The 24,498-nt window shown below is 33.2% G+C and overlaps 1 protein-coding gene across 1 annotated transcript in view; it reads left to right on the plus strand.

Moving 5' to 3' along the window:
• Nucleotides 1–24,498, plus strand: part of Uck (Uridine-cytidine kinase) — a 332,661-nt gene that overhangs the window by 123,319 nt on the left and 184,844 nt on the right. The gene's annotated exons all lie outside the window — the stretch shown is intronic.

Consider the following 24,498-nt stretch of genomic DNA (forward strand, 5'->3'; position numbering starts at 1 on the left):
GAATGTTGCCATGAAGATAAAGTTAACGACACCAATCTAAAAATACCAAACTTTGGTGCCTACTGTGCTAATAATACGGGGTTAAACGTATATTGATTTAGTTTTTGAGATATAAATAACTTCCTAATGTTATTTTACTATGTTGTACGAATTTTTCCTTACAATGGTTTGCTTTTGAAATGTTAAATTAAAAATGGAAAAATAACAAATAAAACTCGCAGTTTACCTCCACAAACAGATTCTCGATAAAATTGTGGAAACATGTATTGTCACGTATTTGATTTATGAAATACAAGTGTCTTGTCGAAAAAATTCATCCCATATTTGAACTTTTGATTTAATTTAATGAGTGAACTTTGTAAAAATTGTAAGATACATACGTATCTGAATAAAAAAATCGCATCCATGCCTATGTTCTACTTGAAATTTTCATTCTTCGTCACAATTGAGTGATGCATATTCGGTGAAGTCGGAAATCAAATTTTAGGCCTCCGCCTCCGTAGCGAAGTGGTTAGCACATTTGTCTACCGCGCTGTAGCTCCTAAGTTCGATTATCGGAGGGCTCAATATAAATCAACATGATTTTTCACTATGATATTTATTTCTTTATCATCCTGTACTGGTATTAAATTCTGAATTTGCACCATTGGGTGTAGATAAGGGTTTGATGATCATGTTTTGGTTATTATCGCTAGATTTATTCGTTGATTATTTGTACCTAGCATTTAAAAATTTAAAAAAAATATAGTAATGAAAAACATCGTCAATCGTCTGCTTTACCGATCTTTCCTCATTTATTCGCAACATGTCCAAACCGTCTTAATACACTTCTCATCATTTTTACGATAGTGCTTATCTCAGCTTTGCGTTTTCCTTATTACACCATTTGATCATTTATAGCTCATTGGTTTACCGCTAATGCATCTGAGTTATCCTATTTCAAATGCATTTAGTCTGCTTTATCATTCTTTTGCATGTGCTTCAATCAATTTCAATTTGTTAGGGTTGGTACTAGGACGCCATTGTGCCATGCTAGTTTAGCTTCCACAGTTAGGCTTTTGTTTGCTATAACTGATTTCAGTGCGCCATTCACTCAGTTCCCATCATTCGCTCTGCTTTCTATACCTTTATCAATCTTGACATCCGTATAAAACATTATTCTTCTTCTAACTCTTAACCGTCCGTACACAATGGTTCATAGCGCACTGCATCGTATTGACGCAATCTTATCTTGATCGTTAGTTAAATACACGAAGGAATGATGATAAGCCCCGCGCTTCAGGTACCAGTCCATTAAATAAATTTTAGAATGAAAAAATGAAAACATATTTCCTAAATATACGAAACCATCTAACTAACATACTAATTTTGTAATATTTTTTACTAATTTTCATCATTTACCACAGTTTCACATCAGACCCACATGCGTCTCTTTCAAATACCATATCTTACCATATCTTTGTTTACATGTATAAAATTTCAATAGTGATTTATAATTTAAATGATAATTTAATTTTTTATATGATAATTTAAATACAATACATTTATTATCACTAGATTATCCCTCTTGTTCCTAACACAGATTAAACAACACAAATAAAAACATTTTGAATTAGCTAGAAGTAACAAAAATCCAATAAATGATCTATAAACCTTGTAAATAATAAAATAAAATCATGTAAAAAAAATTAAATACATTTATTGTGAAATTTTGAATAATATTTACGCTGACTGTACGCAATTGAAAACAAACCAAGTGTTTATTGTTCAAAACGATTTTTGATTGGTCTCCATCCATCCTGCCATTGGTCCAGCATTTACCCCTAATACAGCTCAGAAAACAGCCCTAGTGCACGCAAACCGCAAGCGAATCCAACCCCTAAATCATCTTGAATACAGACTAAACTCCACCGTCAATTTATCTCGCTAGTTTAGCCGCAGCACAAGCGGAGAAAAACGACGTATCTAATGAAAATTTTCATACAATTTTCATACTTATAATACATGTGTTATGGTTGAATTTGATATGAATTGGGTTTTAATGGTTGTGTTTAGAGTAGCAGTGTTGAAAGGTTGTATAAGCGGGAGGTGTCAGGTGATTTTGATGCTTGTTTAAGGGAGTCTAAGGGTTGGTTTGGTATTTTTTATACAAGTTTATTGTGGAGAGTGGTGTGTTTTACATTTGTGGTTGTTAAAAAGTTGAATTGACTCGGAAAATACGTGGAAAGTATTCGGTAATGGTGTCCCACTCCACTACGCTTCGAATGATACGTTCCTAATACGATTTCAAATATAGCGTGGGGTTTGTATAAAATAGTATAAAAGAGAGAAATGAAAGCAAAAATGAAACTGCGAATAAAAAAATAAATGTACTTAAAAAAATTAAAACTAACTTACTATTTAAAAAAGAACCCAGTCAGGGATCCAAAATGAATGAACCGGAAAAATATTTTTTGGAAAGATATATCTGGAGGTCATCACCAAAACGCTACATTTCCATTATAAATGATTTTAAGTAGGTAGGTACTTTTTTATAAGTTAAAACTTACTATCTATATAAATTAGAACCCAGTCAGGGATCCAAAATGAGTGAACCGAAAAAATACTTTTTAGAAAGATATTTGTGTTAGTGATATTTTCTCATTTTTCCCTCTAAACGTGCATTTTAACTTTTTTTATACGCCTATTTACTGTCTGCCTCCGTAGTGTAATGGTCAGCACACTCGGCTACCGTTCTGGAGGTCCCGGGTTCGATTCCCAGGGGGGTCAAATAAATATAAGTGATTTTTTAACTCTAATATTTATTCCATATTACCCTGGACTGGTACCTGAAGCAAAGGGCTGATCACCTTTCCTTCATGTGTTAACGATCAAGATAACACTGCGTTTATATGATGCAGTGCCCTATGCACCATTGGGTGCGGATATGGGTTTTATTATTAATTTTATTAATATTTATTCCATATTACCCTGGACTGGTACCTGAAGCGAAGGGCTGATCACCTTTCCTTCATGTGTTAACGATCAAAATTACACTGCGTTTATATGATGCAGTGCCCTATGCACCATTGGGGTGCGGATAAGGGTTTGAAATGAAAAATTTACTGTACCTTGTTTCCCTTACATTTTGCCCTATGTTTTCTTATTTTCAGTCTTATTAACCTTAATCCCATGTCCCGAAATGAGTTATGGAAATTATTCACGGGGAATGAAAGGATAGGGTAATGAAACAGATTGCAGAAAAATATTTCCATATGTAAATAATAGTAAATATTTCATATAAACCTATATTTAAAAAAAATAAACAATACATTTTCTTCCAAACGCAAAAACAACACTTTCTGCCCTACAGGGAGAAAGTGTTGTTATTATTTACCCGCTACAGCGGGTAAATATTAAGTTCTAAATATGCCGCTTTTGCTGCGATATGGTACATTTTCTGGGCATTCTGAAAACATGCACAGCTGAAAATTTTCGATTTTTGATATATGACGTTGATGAAAGGAGTGAGTGACATGTTTTGTATATCTTCATTTTACTTTGCATTCTCATGTGTTTGTTCCTCCAGATTGAATTTCTGAGGCATCCGGATATAGCTGCAGCCTTGTTGATTTGTTTTGGAGTCTCGCCATAGAGATCACCCTTGCTACTAACGTCAACTCCAAGATTCTCAAATTCCATCACCTGTTCAATGGAATGTAAATGATACAATGAATATCTCTCATTTTCCAGAAAACATGCACAGCTGAAAATTGTCGATTTTTGATATATGACGTTGTTGAAAGGAGTGAGTGATTATTAAAACCATTGCTAACTTTGTAGTAGGTATGGTAATTCAATAACACTTTCCTTATCATTCATCGTTTACTTTGTGCCATACCACGTATTTTTTTTGTAAGTGGTATTACACAAAGTGGACTATGAATGATAAGGAGAGTGTTAAATGTTATTAATATTGTAAAAAAAAATACCTATGCTGGAACCACGAGGCCCTATTTTGTTTTAAATGCAAAAACACGCACAACTGAAAATTGACGATTTTTGATAGGTATATGACGTTGTTGAAAGGAGTGAGCGATTTGTGAACTAGAAAGCTGCAGTATACAAATAAATCCAGAAAAATGGCGCAAAATTAATCATCATTTTTTATATATGACGTTGTTGAAAGGAGTGAGCGATATGATAAATGTTATAAATATATTTTGTTTATTAAAAGCATTGTTAACTTTGTAGTAGGTATGGTAATTGTATAACACTTTCCTTATCATTCATCGTTCACTTTGTGCCATACCACGTATTTTTTTTGTAAGTGGTATTACAAAAAGTGAACTATGAATGATAAGGAGAGTGTTAAATGTTATTAATATTAAAAAAAAATACCTATGCTAGATCCACGAGGCCCCATTTTGTTTTACTGTTCAACATGGCGGAATGGGAACCGCGACCCGTTACATTTGTATAGAGGGATCCATTATGTTGTGTTTTATGCTCGTTTAATGCGCCTCCTCTAGCCACCCTGTAGTGGGTACCATCTTGTATGATACCCACCCTGTAGCCCGGATCATCCCTCCGCTGGGCCTCCTGCCCCTCCCTCTTCAGGGTAGGTACCCCGAGCTCTTCTCTCCGTCGTGCGCGCATATTTAAAAATCAACAAAGTAGGACCTATTCTGTAAAACATCTCGATCAATTAATTACTCTTTGGCGTTTGTGCACTACACGTACCTAATTACACTGAATTTTACCGTCCGGCACGTCAGTTAGCGTTTTAAAACGATGATTGACCTGTATTGGCTTGTGCTTTTGTCTATCTTTCTTCGGATCGGTGCGTGAACACGTTGCGCGTAAATTCGATCACGCTAAACTGTCGCAGTCGCTTTCATTTTTCAAAACCGGACTGCCGGGCGGTAAATTCCGGGTAGTGCACAAGGGCCCTATGAATGTTGAAAATGGGAGAAAACAATTATTTTTAAAGACAAAGAGCTTTTCATCAATCAAATGAAAAGATAACACTTTTGAATGTCAAGCGTAGTTACATGTGCTGTATATAGGTGCAATAATGTGTAAAGGCAACTAGCCGTAACTAAAGTTGCGGCTGTTTGGCTTAACACGGCTCAAAGCATTCTTATAACTGGCCTCTATCATATACATTCACAGATTTTGCTCTATTTCTTTCCGTTACCGAGATATTCATATTAGTTTGAGTATTAATTTGATTCGTGTTTTGGCAAAAAGCATCATTTTGACTATAAACTTGTTTATCTCAAAACTATTGTTTTAACTTGCGGTTTTGCACATTGGTGCAGTATTTAGTAACTTAAGAAATGACATTGGGTGCATAACCGGAAGCACGTTAAGAGAAGCAACGTGATGGTTAGTTAGTTTATGTTTAATCCTGATGATGACAAGGTTCTTGTCGAAACCGGTTGGAGAAAAAATGTACCAATAAAAAATGTTGTTTAAAACAAAGTAGTTTAATTTTATAAAGTTTATAATTTAACATACAAGAAAAGAAAAGTTAGTTAGTGAGTCAGATATCTCGAACTGATTTTTATACAAGAATAAGGTTTTTAGCATTTTTTTTCAGGTTTGATATTAGTGAATAGGGAAGCATTGACTTCATCGCATGCAAATACAAACAGGCACATTACCAAAAAGGGATCACCAATCGTCTCATCCAATATCTCTGCCCCAAGCTCTACTCTGTCCCTTTTGTTTGTTTATTTGAACTTTCCACTCGGAAAAGCATCCCCTCCGGTGTATTATGTTTAGCGGTTCCACCGTCAGAGGGCTAGAAATTTGAGGTTAGTTGTCATTTAAGCGCGGGAAAGAACGATGGATTTCGAGACGTCAAACCATCTCGTTAATTTGGCAAGGAATATTAAAACAAATAGATAAACGCATTAAAGTAATAATAATAAAAAATAATAATAAGTAAAACGGCTTAAAAAAATAAATTATTATGTCTATTATTATCTATTTTACAATTTTGGCAATGAGTATTAAAACAAATAAATAAACGCATTCACGTAATAATAAGCAAAATAATAAAAAGTAAAACTGTGTAAAACATTGTGAATAAAACAAATTATTATATGCATAAGACGGCGAGCTTTATTATTAATTTGACAATGAGTATTAAAACAAATAAATAAATGCATTCACGTAAATATAAGCAAAATAATAAAAAGTAAAACTGTGTAAAACATTGTGAATAAAACAAATTATTATATGCATAAGACGGCGAGCTTCATTATTAATTTGACAATGAATATTAAAACAAATAAATAAACGCATTCACGTAATAATAAGCAAAATAATAAAAAGTAAAACTGTGTAAAACATTGTGAATAAAACAAATTATTATATGCCTAAGACGGCGAGCTTAATTATTAATTTGACAATGAATATTAAAACAAATATATAAACGCATTCACGTAATAATAAGCAAAATAATAAAAAGTAAAACTGTGTAAAACATTGTGAATAAAACAAATTATTATATGCCTAAGACGGCGAGCTTAATTATTAATTTGACAATGAATATTAAAACAAATATATAAACGCATTCACGTCATAATAAACAAGAAAATAATAAATAAAACGGAGTACAAAATATTGTGAATTAAATTAATTATTATATGACTAAGACAGCAGACTGTATCGTTAATTTAACAATGAATATTAAAACAAATAAATGAACGCGTAAGCAAAATAATAAAAAAGTAAAACGGTGTAAAACATTGTCAATAAAACAAATTATTATATGCCTAAGACGGCAAGCTATCTTATTAATTTGACAATGAATATTAAAACTAATAATTGAACGCATTCACGTAATAATAACCAAAATAATAATAAGTAAAATAGCTTAAACCATTGTGAATTAAATCAATTATTGCATACCTAGAACTTCAAACTATATCATCAATTTGTCAATGAATATTAAAAACAATGAGATAAACCCATTCACGTACCTAATAATAAGCAAATTAATTACAAATAAAATGGCGTAAAACACTGTGAATTTAATAAATAACTATTAAGTATATGCATTTTTTAAAACGTGCTTTGAAAACAATTTTGTAATTTAAAAGTGTTTTTTTGTGCGACGGAAAAAATAGTGAAAATTTTACGATATATATTTTACATCCAAAGCAGTGGCTCTCAATTAGTTTTTCCTGCCTAATAATTTAAAAAAGACCTCTAACTCGCGTACTCCGTAAAACCTTTATTTAATAGCTCTCTAATTCGATGAGTGATTCTAAATAGGTAGGTACTAAGTTTTTAAAAAAAATCGGCTCGTAATTATTATAATCATGGCTTACCCAGCATGGGTAGGTTCTGATTTAAATTAAAATAATAACACACTTTGATATAGATAAAGAAAATACGTAATTTAATGATATTATTTAATTTTAATTTAAGAATAAGTGATTTTCCTAAATAAATGTGCAATAAACTCGGAGAATTGGAATCCATTACTTTTAAGAAAGAAAATGGACGCATAGCCATCGTGCTTTAAATACGTTTTTTCAAGTATTTTCAAGATATTTTAAGGACTCCATAATGCACCAAGACGGGCATAAATCATTCCTCATACGTGATTTGTTAGGAGACGTCCTACAAGGAAGACAGGATATTCCTACAGGTAAGTAAAAAAACATTCACTAATTGATTTTAAAATTTTATTTTACGTTCTTAGTTCTCTTTTTTGATTAAATACTGGTATTTACTAAGTAAAACTTAAAATAAAAATGAAAAAAAAACTATTTTTAAATATCGTAGTCATACAGGAGAAAGTGACCAAGTGCATTTTTACAAAAACGTGATCATTGACTATTTGATATCTTACAAACTTAATATTGCCATGAAAAAAATCCTAAAGGATTTTAAACTGGGAAGTATAATATATTGACTTGTTAAAAATGACGTACTGCATTGATGTTTATTTTGTTGCCAAGCAATAGTGAATTAAATGGCCCTGCTGAACATTTTACGTTTTGTCAGTTGGTCACTTTCTCCTGTACGACTACGATATGTATCATTGATTGTGGCCGCTTTAATACATTGTTTTTATTTCATAACATTTTGAGTGTGTCCAAACACTTGTTCACAAATCTGGATTGTCTCCTCTTAGGAGTTATATTTTTAACTTTTTAATATTATTTTGACACACTAAAAATGTTGTAAATAAAATAACTGGTCAAATTATAAGCTACATAAATAAAATGAAAAACATGTTATCAGGCGGGGCTCGAGTATGTCAATTTAATCCATGATTCGGACCTTGCATACAAATAGAAAGAGCGTTTGCTTAATAAAAGCTTTCCCTATTCCAGCATAGATGGCTGTTGTGAACTCAAATTTACTATGGCATGAGTTTGATCAATATATATAGAAGTTCCAAAAATTGAGTAATGCGGCTGTCAATCGTGGATGGAATTGGTGAATGTTACACATCGCTCACTCCTTTCAACAACTTCATATTTCAAAAATCGACAATTTTCAGTTGTAGGGCCCCAGTCGTAGTTGTTGTTACCCGTTACAGGGCAGAATGTGTTATTTTTGCATTTTGAAGAAAAGGTATTGTTTAATTTTTTTAAATATACCTACTAAATATTTTTCAAATGGAGAAGAAAACCTTCAGCTTTTACCTAAAGAGATCTTTTGCATAGTAAAAAGTTCAATTAGTGGCTTGATATTTATTTTTGATAAACTTTAATATATGTTTAAACTTTAAAAACGATCTCCTGAAAAATCATGTTTTTTGATATATGACGTTTTTGAAAGGAGTGAGCGACATGTGTAAAGAGATCGCTTAACCAAGCCTATGATTGCCCTGTAAACAGACTTCCATATGCCGAGACTTCCTCATCAAAAAGACGAATATAACACTGCTTTCATATGATGCAGTGCCCTATGCCCCATCGGGTGCAGATGAGGGCTTGAAGAATAATATTTGCAATGGTTGTAGCTTAATACGATTGAATAAAAGAGTCAGAAAGGGTAAGGGTCAATTAGATCCTCTTCTCCTGTTTATTATATATCCAAATTATTCGATACCGCTCAAATGCGTTGGCATTAATTTGAACGCACTCAAGAAGCATCCGATTGTGGGTGACACGTGCGCATCACGTGCGGAGGAGAGACGGCACGGGTGGAGAAGAGACGGCACGCGTGGAGGAGAGATGGCACGCGTGAGGAGAGATGCCACGTGGAAGGTGAAGACTATTGTAAATCGACTAAATTTGTTATATTCACATATCGCTCACTCCTTTCAACAACGTCGTATATCAATCAAATCAATTTTCAGTTGTGCATGTTTTCGGAAAGCCCACAAAATGTACTATACCCCAGCAAAAGCGGCATATTTTTAACTTATATTTACCCGCTACAGGGAAGTAAATGTTGTTATTGCATTTTGAAGAAAAGTTATTGTTTAATTATTTTTTTAAATACTTATACTAAATATTTTTCAAATGGATAAAAAACATTCAGGTTTTACCTAAAAAGATCTGTTGCACAGTAAAAAGTTCAATAAGTGGCTTGATATTTATTTTTAATAGATTTTATTATATTTTTAAACATTAAAAACGATCTCCTGAAAAATCAAGTTTTTTGATAAATGACGTTGTTGAAAGGAGTGAGCGGTATATCAGATAAACTTATTAGTCCTTCAGTTATAAAGATTCATATATCCTGCGAAACAAGTGAATGAATGCCCTTAATTCAATTTCAACATTATACACGATTTACCCACAACGAAGGTTTGATAGTCTCAAGAATTAACAATAAATATGGGAGTCGAACACTGCAATATATCGTTCCAAACATTTTTAGTTTGTTGCCGACGGATGTTAGAGGTCAAAATAAAATATGGAACAAAGGCAAAATAAAGGAATGGGTAAATTAATCAAGAGTTAATTCTATGAAAATTGTAAAATAGTTTATATTCTTAATTTTTTCTCTCTTTTTTTGTCTGTATATTATATTATTTTTTGACATCTCATCAAAGATGAAGAAGAATATGGAAGTCTGGGCATTTACGGGGCTTACGACCGTAATAGGCTGGTTTAAGTGATCACTTTACACACGTGTAACATTCACCAATTCTACCCATTATTGACAACCACACTACTCAAATTCTTGGAAGTTCTATATATATGAACCAATTTAGAAACCTTGTTCATGAATCACTAGAAATTCACTAGAGACATCTATTTTGTGAACAAGTATTTGGACACACTCAAAATGTTGTCTGTATATTAGGTTAAAATTGATAAAACTAATAAAAAAATGTATGTAAAAAGTACTCCACCGACAATACACACAAGGTGGCTCGGTGGGTCTGTGCAAAAAATATTTTAAATGTGTTTATAATTTTTTTTAAATAAATGTATACAATTTACGTAAATAAATAAAAAAAAAATACTCAAAATCAATGAAAACATAAAATTAAAGCCTAGGTTAGACTCATTTGTATCCTCGCAATTCAAAGTATCCTCGAGGCAACAGATCAACCCCTTCGTAGGACCTCCCCTGGCCCCTAATAAGTCCTAATACAAAGGGTGGAATGATCATACAAATTGATATTGTGGTTGCAAAGGGCCACTTAGTCTTCATTCATTACTTTGTATGGATGATAATTCGACCTAACAAAAAGGTGGATTTGCTCTATACTGTTTATTAGATAAACATCTTAATACGGAATGAAAGGATCGGGGATGAAAGCAATTACAGAAGAAGATTTGCAAATGTATTAAGAATACAAGATTTAAAAAAGTGACATAATAGTTGGGCAAATAAATGTATGGAAGTAATGCATGGAGTTGGCGAAAGACGGATGAAAGTAGACTGAATGCAGTCGCAATGCTTTCTGTCAGATGAATGTACGTCAAAACGTTGTATCATAGACGTTCGATGGTGATAATCGTATAAGGAAAGAATGCAAGGCATTATCGATAAAATTAAGAGAGATGTGTTGAGATGGTTTGGGCATGTGATTCGAATGAGTGAAGAAAGGATAGTTAAATAAACTCCACTTAGAAATTTGAGTTAGGTTAAACACAATGTTTGTAGGGAATGCGTGCATGTTAAAAACGCTATGCGAAATATAAAGGTGGAGACTGACCGGAGCATTTCGTCGTAACATAACGTCGTAACATCGCTGGCGGCGAGCATCAGCGAGCATCCGAAACTATGGATGGAGCGCTCGGCTCGGTGTACTGACTGCCTGAATGCTCGCATCGTAACGTGTTACGTTACGACGAAATGCTCCGGTCAGTGTCCACCTGAAAAGAAATAAATAAATCTAAAATATGACAAAAACTGGTCAATATAATATAACTGGCCATAAGCTTGATAAAAAAATGAAAATAATGTTTTCTAGCGTCTCCAAGTATGTAAAATAATTCGTTAAACATCTTGCATACATTATAAAATAATCGTCACTAAATCTTAGATACTGCCCATAACTCACTAAGGAAATATTTGTGTTTTTATTATTTACAAAAAATACTTCAATTTCATACTATTTCTGTGAGCCTAAGAGGCTCATTACTAGAAATAACTATCAAGACTTAAGCCTACTTACGTAAGCCCTGTAACTATCAAGACTTCCTTATTTTCCTTCATCTATATCAAGGTTTGTCCGCCTCCGTGGTGTAATGATCAGCTAGCTCAGCTACCGTTCTGGAGGTCCCGGGTTCGATTCCCAGGGTGGGTCAAATAAATATAAGTGATTTTTACACTGTAATATTTATTCAATATTAATTGGACTGGTATCTGAAGCAGAGGGCTGATCACCTTTCCTTCATGTGTTAGCGATCAAGATAACATTGCGTTTAATATGATGCAGTGCCCTATGCACCATTGGGGTGCGGATAAGGGTCTGAAGACATCTAGGTTTCTAAATATAAGATAAAAACAGTTATTGGCTGCTACTGGCCAGTTACTGTCAATAATGGCTAGTCACTATACGATTTACCCTGCATAAAATCATAGTGCAACATCAGGATTTAAAAGGCTAAAATCAAAACGAAACAAGTGTGATCTACCCTTTCATGCATTCTCATTTCTCCTTCAAATCGTTTTGTTCACCCCCCAATCAGTATCGCACAGCTTGATTTTAATAACTCCGTTGATTGATTTCAATAAAACTACAAAAAAAACTAAGGGTGAATAATGCTCTGTACCTACTTGAGGGTATTGAGGGTGTCCAGAAAGATAGGGGAGATGTCAATAGCGACGGTTTTTACTAAGGAATAAAAGCGATAGTCCCTGATCAGCAAAGTTTTTTAAAAACATTTTGAGTGTGTCCAAATGCTTGTTCACAAAATCTGGATTATCTCCAATTACAGTAGTTATTTTCATATTATTTTTGACATATTACAATTATTTTTGAAAATAACTCCTGCAATTGGAGATAATCCAGATTTTGTGAACAAGTATTTGGACACACTCAAAATGTTGTAAATAAATTATCTGGTCAAATTATAAGCTTAAATAATAACAATGAAAATGGTATTTTCTGGCGTTTCTCATTTGTGTGATTATAATCCAAGATTCGGACCTCACACACTAATATAAGTTTTCTGCTTGATAAAAAGCTTCTTTACATCTCACCAATAGATGTCTATAGTGAAGTTCTAGTTATTCAAGAAAAAGGTTTCTAAATTGGTTCATATATATATATAGAACTTCCAAGAATTTGAATAGTGTGGTTGTCAATAATGGGTAGAATTGGTGAATGTTATACCTGTGTAAAGTGATCACTTAAACCAGCCTATGACGGTCGTCAGGCGCGTAAATGCCCAGACTTCCAAATTATTATTCTATTTGATGAGATGTCAAAAAATAATATGAGTTTTTTTTATATATTTTTTTTATTTTATTATTTCATATGGTTACAAAAGTTTTTTTTTAATAATTTTAATTTATTTTGTAAACATTTCCATATAAAATCTTTAAATTAAAAACGGAGTTCTCTCCAATAAAGAGACTGAACTCTTGTGCTTGGAGAGGGACTCGTTAGTTATGTTTGTTGGTAATACAATTTACTTTTATACCTATATATATTTTTTATTAAATATAAAACAGTAAACGGGTTTACTGTTTTTAATAGAAATTAATGGGCATATAATTAATAAATGGGCATATAAAAAGGTACAAAGCGTGTTTAAAATAAATAAATGAGAAAATATAACTAATCATTAACACAAATATCTTTCCATGAAGTATTTTTTCAGTTCATTTATTTTGGATCCCTGAATGGGTTTATTTTATATAGTACCTACAACAACAACGTTCACTGATAATTATTTTCAGTCCTTGGGAATCGAATCCGGGTCCTCCACCACGGTAGCTACACACGCTAACCATTACACCACGGAGGCGGACAAAAATACATATCGCTCACTCCTTTCAAGAACGTCATTAATCAAAATACTTGATTTTTCAGGAGAACGTTTTTAAAGTTTAAAAATATAATACAATGTATTTAAAATAAATATCAAGCCACTTACTGAACTTTTTACTATGCAACAGAACTTTTTAGGTAAAACCTGAAGGTTTTTTCTCCATTTGAAAAATATTCAGTATATTTAAAAAAAAAAATAAACAATACCCTTTCTTCAAAATGCAAAATAACACATTCTGCCCTGTAGCGGGTAAATATTAAGTTTAAAATATGTCTCTTTTGCTGGGATATAGTACATTTTCTGGGCATTCCGAAAACATGCACAACTGAAAATTGACGATTTTTGATTTATGACGTTCTTGAAAGGAGTGAGCGTTATTACATACCTACCGGGGGAAATGTTAGATATACGCGTCTGACGTGTACACCGCACCCGACGTGTTAATTACCATTATCATGCAAATCTTAAAAAAAAACATAAATATGTATTACATGTCTCTGTGTGTGGAAGCTAGTTATCTCTCGTATAAGCGAAGTGCTGGCTACAGTTTATGAATAAAACCACCGCTAATGAATCAAAATGAACCCCCGATTGGCAATTAGGTGATCCTCTCCCGGCAAACTCAGAGGTATTTAAATATTTTATGCAAATTTCACGGATCTACCATTGCCCTTTTAAATATGCCACCTCTGAATCGAATGCTGACAGAAGCTTTTTTAAAATACAAGTGCAGTGAACTCCCTTTTTAGACGATTTCAAAACCACTTATTCTTTTTCTTCTAACCCTTATCCGCACCTAATAGTGCACAGGGTACTGCATTTCATTGATGCAGTTTTACCGTGATCGTTAGATTAGGTTAGGTGATCACTCCTGCGCTTCAGGGACCAGTCCAGCGTACTATTAAATACAACATTTTGAGTGCATTTAAATACTTGTTCACAAACCTGGATTATCTCCAATTATAGGAGTTATTTTTAAAATTATTTTTTGACATCTCATCAAAGATGAAGAATATGGAAGTCTGGTCATTTACGGGGCCCGTAAATGCCCATACTTCCATATTTTTCTTCATCTATCTTGAGATGTCAAAAAATAATATGAAACAAATAAATCAGTATTATTTTTTTAAATCTCATCAAAGATGAAGGAGAATATGGAAGTTTGGGCATTTACGGGGCTGACGACCGTCATGGGCTGGTTTAAGTGATTCACCAATTCTACCCATTATTGACAACCACACTACTCAAATTCTTGGAAGTTCTATAAATATGGACCAATTTTGAAACATTTTTTTTGAATCATTAGAACTTTACTACAAATAGATGTCTCAAGTGATTGATGAATGTTACAGGTGTGTAAAGTGATCACTTTAACCATCCTATGAAGTTCGTCAGCCACGTAAATGACCAGACTTCTATCTTCTTCTTCATTTAAGGAATATTTACATTTTTCTCATGTTTAAATCACATTTTCCTATGGTGTACAATATACATACAAGTACATATCACCGTAGCACGCGGAAGTTTTTTTTAACACTGTAGGGGAAAGGTTAATAAAAACGAGACTTTTCCTTTTGTTTCTTTTTTTTATTAACATAAATTATATACATTTATTTAAAAAAAAAAACTATTTTTAATTTTGCAAAGCATCCATGTGTGTCTTGTCGGTGGAGTTCTTTTTGCATTCATTTTTTATTGTTTTTAACCATTTAAATCTAATAATATACACACAAAAAAAGAGAAAAATTAAGAATATAAATTTTTCATAAAATTTTCATAAAATTAACTCTTGATCATTCATTACCCATTCCTTTATTTTGCCTTTGTTCCATATTTTATTTTGACCTCTAACCTCCGTCGGCAACAAATTAAAAATGTTCGGAACGATATATTGCAGTGTTCGACTCCCATATTTATTGTTAATTCTTGGGACTTTTAAACCTTCGTTGTGTGTAAATCGTGTATCATGGTTGTGTACTTCTCTTCGTGGTTAATAAAGAAATTATTTATTCATATAATAATCGATTGGTACCTACTCAACTTATCCTAATCGCCACTAAACCTTCTCATCCCTAAGGAAAAATATTCACTAGTGATGGGCATTCGAATCGTGCTCGAGTGGACGTCGGAAGACAAAATGTGAAGGGTCGATCGCTGCTGCCAATTTGTTTTGGAGGACATCCCTATTATTCAATACCGCATTGATCTATGGAGTATTATCTATGGAGTATCTATGCTAGTTCGATCATGGATAAATACCACTTGACTTAGAAAAACTTACGTATTTGTAAAATTGATTGTTTTTTTTTAAACAAAAATAATTTAAACCACCTAAAAATTTACAGAACTTTAATTTAAATTTTATGGCCATCCAGTGAAACGATGTTCCTGCCAGTATCAAGTCTTATTTTTATTTACAAACATAATAATAATACAAAATATAAAAACTAACTAACCAACACGCCGCTTCCCCGCAGGGGTAGGCAGAAAGAATAGAGCGCCACACCACTCTGTCCTTGCAAACATTCTTCGCCTCTTCCACGTTCATGCATCTCCTCATACATACCCGCCGATTGTTACGACTCCTAACCTGACCACTTTCAAGTATTTGGAATACCTGATCGTGCCATGTTTTTCTCGGTCTTCCTCTGCTTCTTTTCCCACTAACATTCGCCTCATAAATTTGTTTTACCGTTCTTTCCTCACTCATACCTCGTTCTACATGTCCAAACCATCTCAACACACCTTTCTTAATTTTATCGATAATGCTTATCTCAGCTTTGCATTCCTTCCTTATTTCACTGTTCGCACATCTATCATACATCGTTTTGTCGCACATTCTTCTGAGAGATCGCATTTCGACTGCATTCAGTCTACTTTCATCCTTCTTTTGCCAACTCCATGTTTCACTTCCATACATTAGAGTTGGAACCAGGACTCTGTTGTGCACTGCCAGTTTAGCTTCCGCTGATAGGTTTTTATTTGCTATAACTGATTTCAGTGCACCATTCACTTTGTTCCCAGCATTCACTCTCCTTTCTATGTCTTTATCAATCTTTCCATCTCTAGAAAACATACTACCCAAATTCAAAATATTTAATAATAAAAATTCATAAAATAAATCACAATTTCATTCATTGATTCGGCAGCCATTTTGTAAAGTTAAATAAATAAAAAAAACACTTATTTTTTAATATCTTATCAAAGATGAAGAAGAATATGGAAGTCTGGGCATTTACGGGGCTTACGACCGTCATAGGCTGGTTTAAGTGATCACTTTACACACGTGTAACATTCACCAATTCTACCCATTATTGACAACCACACTACTCAAATTCTTGGAAGTTCTATATATATGAACCAATTTAGAAACCTTGTTCATGAATCACTAGAACTTCACTAGAGACATCTATTGGTGAGATGTAAAGAAGCTTTTTATTAAGCAGAAACTCTTATATTAGTATGTGAGATCCGAATCCTGGATTATAATCACACACATGAGAAACGCCAGAAAATACCATTTTCATTTTTATTATTAAGCTTAAATTTGACCAGATAAAAACCATCACTTAAACCAGCCTACGACGGTCGTAAGCCCCGTAAATGCCCAGACTTCCATATTCTTCTTCATCTTTGATGAGATATCAAAAAATAATATGAAAATAACTCCTGTAATTGGGGATAATCCAGATTTTGTGAACAAGTATTTGGACACACTCAAAATGTTGTAAAAAAAACACTGTTTAAATGCGTTCAGTTTTATATTATCTTCAAAACACCTTTGTTCGAAACTCTCAACAGTGGAAAATCTCAATCTATAATATTTTGAGTATTTTCTAAAGCACAACATTTGGAATGCTTCAATCTTCTTACTGACAGCTTTGGAGGTCATAGAGAAGGCTGGAATTGTGTCGGGTTGTGGTCCCGTGGCTAGTGTCGCTGACTATCAAGTCAGAGTTTCTCGGTTCGAACCCACTGTACCATAATTTGATACCTATTTCTAATAATGAACCGCTTAGGTTCACAGAAATAGTATGAAATTCAAATATTTATGTAAATCATAAAAAACACAAACACTCCTCTTTTAAATAAAAAAATATCGATAAACTATCGGATGTATCATCGACTATTGAGTGTGATTTTTTTACGCTCATCTCTTGGCAAACAGTGTTGTGACATTAGTAATTTTTCAACCACGATGAAAAAAGATGTTGCAAAGTTTCATATCATAATTTAAGTTGAATGCGAACCCATTAATTAATTAAAATAAAACCCGTTTCTTAACGATGGTGTAAGAGAAAAATAAAGCAGAGGCTCAAAAGAGAAAACCGTGCAGCCGCTTTTTCTTTTGTCTGCATTTAAATAGGAAAGTATCATGGCGTCTGGTGCGCCCCGCGGCATTAATTAGATGACAGTTATTCGCGCGGGAAAACCACTCACGTCTTCTTCCTTCCTTTACGTTATCTGGCACTTGTGTGTTGCCAGCTTTTATTAAAATCTCTTTATCTCTCGAGTACCTACCTCTTCGCGGGGCGCTTCTTGTGTGAAGGCAAATACGTACAATGTTTACACAAGTTCTTAAAATTGTATATTTAAAATATATTTATAAAAAATAGGTCTATTGGATGAATCAATATTTTTTTTCATATTTTATATCAATTCAGATCTGGACACTTCGTATACAATCTAACCTTTTTTCGAAATATTTTTCTCATAGAAATTACAATAAGGTATGTGATTTTCAATTGTTTTCAAACGCAAATCGAATGTTAAAAAACACAAGACAACGTTGATACTATTTATAGTATATTAAAATCTATATAGAAGTTAGGGAGGTATATAGCATTAAAAATTCTACATTTTAGGTAGGTACTGCCGTATCTTTTTTTAACGTATTTTATAATGACAATACATGACTCTGGACTCGACCAGGCAGCTTATAAGCGGATATGTTTTTTTCTTCTTTTGACCTTGGTTGAGAACGGATGCCATCGAGGTATGCTTTTTCCCTCGATTCGTTGTTAACTTCAAATTGAAGAGTTTTATTACAATTTTAAATAATACTAACTAACGTTTAAGAAATCAAGAATATTTAGATAAATTTTGAACTAAATTAAACCGCGATAATTATTTAATAATTTAATAGCTAGATAAAGTATATTCTATGTGAGTAGGTAGGTACTTGCACATTATTTAGAAGAACAAGAGTTCTGCCTACTCGAGTTCCACTCAACTCTCCTCTTTCCTATTGTCCCTTTAGTATTGCCGTAACGAGATTCGGCTTTCTCTGTGGTCTGTGCTTGTTTGTAATTTTCTCTATGGTTTCCTTTCAAAATTTCAACGATTATTGAGTCTGTTTTATAGAAATGACTAATGATGAGTTTTTAACGTAACAAAAGACATTTTAATAATTTGTAATAAATGAGTTAGCTATGCCAAACTTAAGTCAATATTATTTTTTCATTAATTGATTCGGCAGTCACTTTGTGATAAAATCTATACATTTTTAGTTTACGTTTTACATGGTATTTACCAAATAAAACTTTGAAGAAAAAAATACGTTTCATTTAAAAAAAATACACACCGTAAAAAACCATTTTTTTAAGTTAGTGGAAAATGCAGTGATTTTATTTATTTATTATCTATATTTTTTAAAGTAAGATGTAGAAGTGCATTGAGATGGAAGTACACATGTCAAGGTTACAGGGATACGATCTGTTATTGTCTGGTTTATTTGATCATACTGTGTAACATTCATCATTCTCATCTTATGAAACTTCTTCATCCACGTTGAGAGTACATTAAAATATTGATTTAAATATGTTTACACCTGAATATTGCAAAACTCATTATCTGTGAATAAATAAATATTTGGACACATTAAAAATATAGTGAAAATGTCGTTCACAGTTTTTATCGAAATATTTCAGTAATGGAAAACGAAAAATAATAAGTGCATAAAATATAATAGTAGTATGGTGACAATAAAAGAAATTATTTATTTATATAAATATAGTTTTAACTTCAATTAATTTCTTTAGCCCATTTTTTCTTTCTTTCACAGAACGGAGAATCGACAGAACGTCAGTAGAAGACGATGAAAATCGATTTTTCGGTGCGGCAACACCAAACAGCGAGAATTCCATAGAAGATGACGAAATTTCAGTTGGCGATAATAGCAACGTCTCCGACGATTGCCGAACGCGTCACGAAGACGCCCGATCGCCTCCGGACTACCACGGTTTGAATTTCCAAAACTCCCGCCGAACGAATCAAAATGGCGGCTTTGAAAGCTATGCGGGGCAAAACGAAGACTTGGACGATATGGCGAGACGAAACTACGAAGTCAATTTGAGATTGCAAAATTTAAGCCAAGTCAGAGTCGCGGATAGCATGTACGGACATTCTCTCGATTTAGCGAAAAATTCCATACAAAACCATCTGCTTGGGTTCTCGTCAACGTCGCTGACGTCTCCAGGGCAACATTCCACGAATAACAACGACAATGAAGGTAGTTACTTTAAAATTTTACTACTACTACCATCACGCCGTTTCACGCAGGGGTAGGCAGAAAGTATGGAACGCCGCACTCTTCTGCCCTGACATATACTCCTCGCCTCCTTCACATCCATACATCTAGTCATACATGCCCTCCGATTACTCAGACTTTGGACACCACCAGATTTTAGGTAAATCTGGTGGTGTCTAAAGTCTTATTACTTAAAAATCTTATTACTCTGAAATGCTGCTACCTTCTTTGTGGATTACAATCTTTATGCTTTGTGCAATTGATTTGCTTCAATCTTGTTTTCAATTTTTCTAAAAGCAATGAGTGCCAATGTTGAATGAAGATTTTTGGAGAAGCATAGTTTGAATGTTAGCTTCATTTTAAACTTCATCTACATCTAAAATCTCGTGAATTGGAGCGGTATTTTGCTAGAAGATTAAGGTTTGGAGCTGTATTTTGGTAGAATTTATTAATTCTGAGCTGTGTTCATCTTAAATCTAAAGATACGAAGCTGTATTCTGTTAGAATCTTAAGTATTGGAGCTGTATTTTGCTAGAATTCATAGATTCTGAGCTGTATATTGCTTGAATCCAAAGATCTAGCCAAAGTCATTTGAAATCTAAGGATACGAAGCTGTATTTTGGTATAATCTCAACTATTGTAGCTGTGTTTTGCTTAATTTGTATTTTGTTAGAGTTTCTAGATTCGGAGCTGTATTTTGCCAAATTTTCTAATTTCCAAGCTGTGTTTTGCTAGAATCTATAGATCCAGAGATGTAATCATCTGAAATGTAAAGATAGGAGCTGTATTTTGGTAGAATCTCAATATAGGAGCTGTATTTTGATAGAATTTTTAAAATCTGGAGCTACGTTTTTCAAGAATTGAAAAATCCCGAGCTTCGTTTTTCTAGTATCACAATAACCGGTCCGTTTCGCGCTGTTGTGATTTGTTTTGGTCCATTTAGATCTCTGGGTAACACATTGATCTCACATTGGGTAACCTTGTCAGCAACTGCTTAGGTGTTGCTTGGCGTTAGTTGTTGTTTTTTTATAGAAATTAACACGACAATATCTATTATTGACAGCCGGCCGCGGAAGAAAACCAAGAAGACGACGCACGGCTTTCACACACGCGCAGTTGGCCTACCTGGAGCGCAAGTTCAGATGCCAGAAGTATTTGTCTGTGGCAGACCGTGGAGATGTGGCAGACGCCCTCAGCCTCAGCGAGACACAGGTCAAGACCTGGTATCAGAACAGAAGGTAACATTGACATAAACCGTCTTAATATTAAGCCCGATTGGTGTCCCTATTGCCAAGCAAATGTTACGTTATTTCTTCAATGTTTTTCGCAGATACTTTATGGCACATTTTATAAACTTTATAAAATGAAAACAACTTTGTTTTTTCTTGAATGTTTTCCGCAGATACTTTGTGGCATATTTTATAAATGTTATAAAATTAATTAACCTTGTTTTCAGCCTTTTTTATTAATACAATTCAACCTACCGGTTTCGACAATACCTTGTCATCATCAGGGTTTATTTTAAATAAAAAAAGATCAAAAACATTAAAATACTCTCACCAAAAACTTCCACACACTCCATAAAAATCCTAAACGTTATTGATCCTAAACATTATTCATTGCAAAGCAACCCCAAAGACCAACTAATGGAAGCTGTTTTTTTATGATTTTGTTTTTTTTTGGGTGGAATGTAATTTTTTTTTAAATTTTCTTTATTATGTTATTTTTGTTAAATATTCTGTAGAATATTGTTTGTTAAATTATCGTGCTTTTTATCTAGAACAAAATGGAAGCGACAGAATCAGCTGCGCTTGGAGCAGCTCCGTCAGCAAGCTGGGGCCGGCCAGGGGGGCGCAGGGGGGCCCGACAGAGCTCCTCCGGGGGGTCAGGACAAGATCATGGGGCCCTGCTGCCCGCTGCTGTCCCAAGCGGCGGCCATCTTCAGGAACGTGGCCTACATCGGGCACGGCTGTCCAATGTAGGGACCTGATGTTCACAAATAAAGAAGGATGTGCGGCAAAATGATGTGTGATAGATGTTTTGGTGGAGACTGACCGGAGCATTTTGTTGTAAAGTAACACGTTACGATGCGAGGATTCGGATAGTCCAGGGGTTCCCAAAGTGTGCGTCAAAGAAAGTCAAGAGGTGCGCCGTGAGTCGATCCTCTATCATTATCCGAAACCACAAATATTCTCAGGTAGGTACCTATAAAGCAATATTTAATTTTTGAGAGCTAGCATCTTTCTACCCAACTACTTTTATTGTAGGTACCTACCTATTTCTTTCGACTATAATATATTGCTCACTCCTTTCAAGAACGTCATAAATCAAAAAACTTGATTTTCCAGTAGAACGTTTTTAAAGTTTAATAATATAATACAATGTATTAAAAATAAATATCAAACCTCTTATTGAATTTTTTACTGTGCAACAGATCTTTTAAGGTAAAACCAGAAGGTTTTTTCTTGATTTGAAAAATATTTAGTATTTAAAAAAAAATACTAAACAATACCTTTTCTTCAAAATGAAAAAACAACAGTTTTGCCTTGTAGCGGGTAAATATTAAGTCAAAAATATGCCGCTTTTGCTGGGATATAGTACATTTTCTAGGCATTCCGAAAACATGCACAACTGAAAATTTTCAATTTTTGATTTATGACTCTTGAAAGGAGTGAGCGATATGTATATACATATATAGTCACATTGTCTTACATTAAAAGGGAACCCCTGGTATAGTCAGCACAGCGAGCCGAGCGCTCCATCCATAGTTTCGGATGCTCGCTGATGCTCGCCGCGAGCGATGTTACGACGTTACGTTATGATGAAACGTGGAGGTCAGTCCCCATCTTTAGAATCACCATTCGAACATCGAATCACCATTCGAATATATTCGACAGTCACTCTGTGACCGAATACAATATCTTTCTATTTTTAATGTAAGTTTTACTTTGAAGGTAAATATCACACTTTTCTTAAAATCCATTGTAACACAACCTTCCTACAGACATAAAAAAAATTGAAGACACAAATACAAAAAAAAAAGAATTTTAAATAAGTATGTTAATTTAAATTCTTAGAAAAGAAAAAAACACATTTTTTATAATTTTTTAATTAGGTTTGCTAAAAATACATTGTATTATCTACCAAGAAACATAATTTGTTTATAATGCGTTTTAAATTTTAAGTAGAAATGCTTAAAAAATTAATTTAAATGATTTTTTTTTTTAAATTTGCAACCATATTAAATGACAATAAAAAAATATATAAAAAAAACGTGAATTTTTTCGATTTTGAAAATGATGCGGAATGCATCGAAACACGCCACGAAAGATTTTAAGAAGTAGTGTTATTTACCAAGTAAAACTTAAATTATATAATAATATTATTTACTCTAATAAGTTATTTTTTTCACTTAATTAATTAATAACAGAGTGAAAACTGGTTAATATTAATTTTTACGCTTTTGGGAATCGAACCTGGAGCCTCCAGCACGGTAGATAAACGCACTAACCACTGCACTACAGAGGAAAACAAAACTTTATACCTTATACAGCTGTTTGAAATAAGTAGCGCTTGTACATATAGGTGAAAACACAAAATTATTGTATTATTTTATAAATTGTAAGGACTTGCAGAGTGAACGATAAAATATAATAATTGAAATATTTTATATGTATGAAACTGTGAATTGATGGTAACAAGGAATAGATAAGGTGTAGGATCAGGTAAGGAGTTATGGGGAATTGGAATGGAACCAAAGAAGACATGCTTTGATGGATAGTTAGGATTCCAAGAATAGATTGTAATGTTTGAGGCGTTTTCTGAGGGTTATCAGAGATGTTACATTTTTTGAGTAAAGAGGTAATTTCTTGATTTTTTTATACAGATATTTTGTGGCACATTTTATAAACTTTATAAAATAAAACTAATTTTTTTTTAACCATTTTTTTAGTACATTTTTTCTCCAACCGGTTTCAACAAGAACCTTGTCATCATCAGGGTTAAACATGTTTAACCCTGATGATGACAAGGTTCTTGTCGAAACCGGTTGGAGAAAAAATGTACCAATAAAAAAGTGGTTAAAAACAAAATTGTTTTATTTTATAAAGAGCTAATGCACTCCAAAGAAGTATTTGAATTAAAATAAATTATAAAAAATGTTAATAAATTGTTTTATTTATAATGTTAATATTTTGTTATTTATTGTTTATTCTTCCTTTGATAATCTGGGATGCTTTTATTTATTTGTTTATTATTAATAACTAGCTGTATCATGTCCCGCGTTGCTGTGGTTCAGTCTTGTTAAATGAAAAAGAAATAAAAAAAAAACAAAAAGCTTGCATTTCTACTATGTTACATTTCACAATGCTTTAAAATATTTAAAAAATCTATGAAACTGCAATGCAATTAAAAGCATGGAAAATGCTAAGTGACAGCGTCTGTCAAGAAGCACGCTGTCAGCCATTTTCAATGTTTAGTATTTCGTGTTTTGCTTTTACATTCAGCAGATGGCGCTGCCATTGCGTTAAAACACCAAAAAAATGTTTATAC

This window comes from Brachycentrus maculatus, unplaced genomic scaffold (assembly GCF_059751285.1).
Source record: "Brachycentrus maculatus isolate JH-2025_06_01 unplaced genomic scaffold, ASM5975128v1 h1tg000459l, whole genome shotgun sequence".
Taxonomy (NCBI): domain Eukaryota; kingdom Metazoa; phylum Arthropoda; class Insecta; order Trichoptera; family Brachycentridae; genus Brachycentrus; species Brachycentrus maculatus.